The 5,075-nt window shown below is 37.2% G+C and overlaps 1 pseudogene; it reads left to right on the forward strand.

The window, feature by feature from the left end:
- Positions 1-3,426: 3,426 nt before the first annotated feature.
- LOC113326691 lies at positions 3,427-3,935 on the forward strand (annotated as a pseudogene).
- The last annotated feature ends 1,140 nt before the right edge of the window (positions 3,936-5,075 follow it).

Raw genomic sequence — 5,075 nt, forward strand, 5'->3', positions numbered from 1 at the left:
CCGGGATTTAGACCACGGCCAAAACGGGCACAACGGCAAGAGCTTGGCAGCTTTCTTTTTCTTTGAGACATCAAAGTGTGGTTGTTATTTCTGAATTGCACTCACTGTTGGCGGTTCAAGACATTGTGTTCACCGTAATAACAAGCAGTTCCGGTAACCTCTCACTAAGTTAAGGTTCAATCTCTGGGACACCTTAGCCTAATATTGATGTATTATGTTTTCTCGGATTTCGTCGATATGTTTTATCATTCATGTGGGGGATTGTTAGAAAAAACGACTTTGTTATACCAAATTTGCATGGACTATGTTTTGATCTCTAGACCTATTGCCCACTACTTGTTTTTTCATTTGCATAGATAAAACAATAGTCCCACATAGACTAAAATCTAAAGAGTTTTAGACTTAAATACCATAGAATTGGCTAAAAGGGCATGACCCTTGGGTCATTAGACTTTTGTGTGAGGGGGGAATGCCTAGACTAGGGCAAGGTTGCCTTTCCCGTACGCGCGGTGCTTCGCACAGAAGCACGCACGCCGCCGCCGTCCGTCCGGTCGGTCGGTCGGGCTCGGGCTCGGGTTCGGGTGTGGGTGTGGGTCTGGGTTCATTAGATCCTATCTTTTTGCTAAAACTTTTGGTACGTGTTTTACACACATGTAGAAGAATCTTCTTCTTTGTCTGCACATGTTTTGTCCTGGCTTTCTTGTCTGTACAGATTTGTTTTGGCTTTCTTGTCCGTACGTGTTTGGCTTGACTTCTTAACAACACACTGCTCTAAGCCTGACAAAGGCAACATTGTTTTCAACCAAACATTACCAGTATTTCTGTCATACGCATGAAGCCAACACACTGCTCTAAGCCTGACAAAGGCAACACTGTTTTCAACCAAACATTACCAGTATTTCTGTCATATGCATGGTTTTGTTGCATCCATTTTTCCTCTTGTTTGTAACGTCTTAAACACTATATAAGGGAGGAGTCTTGAGCTCATTGAACATACAACATAGAAACATCTCTTCTTCTGCTCTCCCTCTGCTTTCAGAAAATAAGTTTTTATTTCTAGTTTCTCTGTTTTTAGCTTTTGCAATCACTGCCAAGTTCTAAGGGTACTCTCTTTGTATGCTACATTGAGAGGTACTATCAGTAGTTGTATCCTGGAAGTGACTCGCCAACTGCTATAGCATCTCAGTGGAGTAGCAGGCGATATTTCCTTTAGGACAGCGTATCGTATACGTGCCTCTACATTTTCTGTGCATCTCCAGCAACATCGGTTTGAGCTAAGTATCTCCTTCTCAGTTACATTATTAGTTCTATGTCCAACATTTCCTTCCTTGGTGCTTGGATTTGGCAGCGAACACAAATCCACTTTGGTATTAACATGTTGTTTCCTTCCCATTATACGTTCAGCAAAAGTAAGGGTTTTTTTACCCTTAACCTTGTCCGCATAAGAGGATGATATAACAACAGTTGAAGATGAACCTGGTTCATTGTTTTCCCCCATTTTGAATCATCCAAAGATGATCAAAAAAAAGGGAAAAACCGATTGATTAAAAGAAAACAACGAATTTTTTCAAAACCCTAAAAATATCCAGAGCAACTTTTGGAGAGAGAAAAAGTTTTTCAACTTTTGGAGAATTCTGATAGTTTCCCTCGACTTAGCCGTATGGTAGCGGAACAAAATATTGTGGAATCACAAAGAATGAGACGAAGAGCTTTATGATTACTTTTTATCTTACCTATCGAAGATTAAATCTCGAGCAAATATTCGAGAAGATAGTACTCAATACGATAAAACAAAGTAAAATAAGAACACGCAACTACAAAGAAAATAGTTGGGTCTGGCTTCAGAATCCCAATGAAGTCTTTAAGTCGTTAACCTATAATGGTTTTAGGAAAAACCTAGGTTAAGGGAGAATCGACTTTAGTCGCAACTAGTATCACACAAGAGGTGTGGGGATTAGGTTTCTTAGTTTCTAGAGTTCTCCCTTATATAGTCTTCAAATCAGGGTTTGCAATCAATGGTACCTTGGTAAGAAAGCATTCAATATTCACTGTTAGATGAAAACCTGATTAGAGTCAAGATAATATCTTTCAACCCTTAGATTGTATTAGCTTGTTACACATAAATGAAATGTGCCTTCATTTAGATATGGGTAACCGTACCTAAACGTGTACACTTGGTTGGCTCAACAATAATTAACTGAATTTAACCATATGAACACTTTCATATCAACCTTGTTCATCTTTATCACAACTAGTTCAAATGAAACTAGTTATAGAGTTGTTCAATTGTTTATATTCTGAAGTATACAAGACACAATTGAAGCAAAATCGGTTTTGATTCACTCGAATCGATTCATGAACATTATAGCCACGGTTCGCAAATATTGCATTCCTTATTATATAAATGTATTTTTTCATGAGTATGTAAACATACATAACCGATTTTAGAACTTAACCCACTCAGGTACGCAAACGGGTACGCATACCTAAGTTCCCGAACTTGGTCTTGTTCTCCAGTATGCAGATGGGAGCGCTTACTTTGGTTCATGACCGAACTCAGTTGAATCAGTATGCATACGGGTATGCATACTATAATTCCCGGACTTCAACTGTTGAATCAGTACGCACACGGGTATGCATACTAAATTCCCGGACTTGGAATACACTTGCAGTAATTAGCATACAAGTACGCATAGTGTACTATATCCAATCAAAGGTTAATTGTTTTAAACCCCCATTTCAATCATTGAACATTCTTGGAAGACGAGAATAGATGTCTCACACAAACTATTAGCTTCAGAGAAATTTTCAAATGATCAATACGAAACATTCAGAGTCTCCATCAAATTAATGTCTCACACAAATCATGTAAGTTGTTACCAGGCGATTTTCACATGATCATCTTTTGACTTTCGTCAAGAATAAAAAATGAACTTGGTTAAAGCGAAAGCTTACCAACACATATTTCGAGAAGTATGTAAGCGAGTTAAACTCATCTCGAAATATCAATGTGTATAATGTAAAGTCTATATAGCTATACGGCTTTTGTTTCAATAGGAGATAGAATAAAAATAGACTTCTGAGTGATAGGTGAGTTCAAGTCTCCACATACCTTTTGTTGATGAAGTTTCACAAGCTCCCCTTAGTAGTTCTTCGTCTTCAATCGATGAATGCCGTGAAGTATAAAGCTCAACTACACATTCTATCCTAATCCGAGACATAGCTATAAGTAGACTATAAATCAAGACTTATAGTTTTGACAACTAAACTTGACAAACAAGCTTGAGATAGCAACGCTTGCGAGTTCAACCGAGCATTGCTCTAACAATCTCCCCCTTTATCAATTTTAGTGAAAAACTATCAATAAGTCTTCAAAAACTCCCAGAGCAGCATCGCAAATAAGAAGAAGAAAAAAAATCCTAATCTTCTCATTTCCTTGTTAAGAAGAAAATGACAACAATACCAGGGTCTTTTATTTGGGAGATCATCAAGAGGAACAACGCTTTCCTCGTCAAAGAGTTTGGAGATGGAAATCAAATTGTTCAGTTCAGTAAAGAACCTAACAATTTCTACAACGTTAACTCCTTCAAACACTCTGGGTTAGCAAACGCAAAGACTGTTTCAGTTCAAGATGGAAAAGATTCGGGTATTGTTCTTGCTACTACCAAGACTAACAGGCAAAAGAACCCATCAACTTTGGTACACAAAACTGTCATGAAGAAGGAATTCAGTAGAATGGCTAAGGTTGTTGCCAACCGGTTGCCGACAACTTCTACAGAAGGGACTTAAAGAGCGCAACTCTTGCAAGGTTGAGCGCTGTTCACAGGAGTCTCAAGGTTGCCAAGTCTGGTGTTAAGAAGAGGAACAAGCAGACTTCCAAGAAATCTAACAAGGCTTAAGGATGCAGTCGATCTTCTCTTTTTGTTCTACAGACATCGCAATGGTTTTGTATATCTTAGTGTTAAAGAGTTTGAATATTGAATTTAGTTCTTTTCTTTTTCTGGTAATCAAACTATGGATTAAATAATGTTGTCGGTCAATGTTTTGTACTTAGTCATGAAGGATTACCTTTTACCTAAAAAACAAAAAAAAAACAGAAAAAAACAATCAATACATATGGATTACAAAATAAACAAACTTTGTAGCTTCTCATCCAAATGCTTGATTTCCTTGGTTCTTCAACATTACTCGAAATCTTCGTCACTTCCAAGTACTCCAGTGATTCTGAACGTGTTCAACTCAGCATCATAGTTGTTGAAGATCCGTAGCCATAACAATGTATAAAAACAAGATGTTTTCGTATTGTTATACAGTGTCATAGTATTATTACACAACATCAAAGTTCAATTGTATCACAACTTTGACAATAGTACTACGGTAATATGTATCACTCCTCCTTAGTCAATACTTCATCTCACAATGAAAACCACTCTCCCTTATATAATGATCCGTAAACCATATGTATTTGTGGTGTGAACTACATAATAATTCTCCCCCTTTTTGTCAATATAAATTGGCAAAGGTACAAAACTAGTGGGATCATAATGAAATTCTCATATAGATACTTCATGACTAAAAGAGAACATATCAACTTTTTTTCCATGATTTCACATAGTCGAAACTTAGTGTATTCATCAAGGGGTTTATAAAGATACAAGAAAACTCCTACAATATTCCACAGTCGCACTCCCCACAAAGATTTGGCAATTAAGCCCAAGTTCAATTAAGAACTCTCAACCATAAAATGTCATTCCAGAAAGAACAACAAGAGCGACCTTACTTTTGTAAGAAAAGAAGGATTTTTTTGGACATTAAAAAATCACATGAAACATGAATTTGTATCCAGAAAACTCAATTAAACTAACCACAAAAGAACCACAAAAGAACCGGAATGATTAATTTAATCGGAAATGCTGAACACAAGAAAACTTACGGAGCCGTACAGTACTTTCACATAGAAGTGGATCAAAGAAAGATCAATACTGCTAAAGTGAGCCATACAGTATTTTCTCTGGTAAAGGTTGCTCTTGTTGTTCTTTTTTCGTGCGAAAGGATGACAACAAACATGGGGAGAC

The sequence above is a fragment of the Papaver somniferum genome, chromosome 1, assembly GCF_003573695.1.
Source record: "Papaver somniferum cultivar HN1 chromosome 1, ASM357369v1, whole genome shotgun sequence".
NCBI lineage: Eukaryota > Viridiplantae > Streptophyta > Magnoliopsida > Ranunculales > Papaveraceae > Papaver > Papaver somniferum.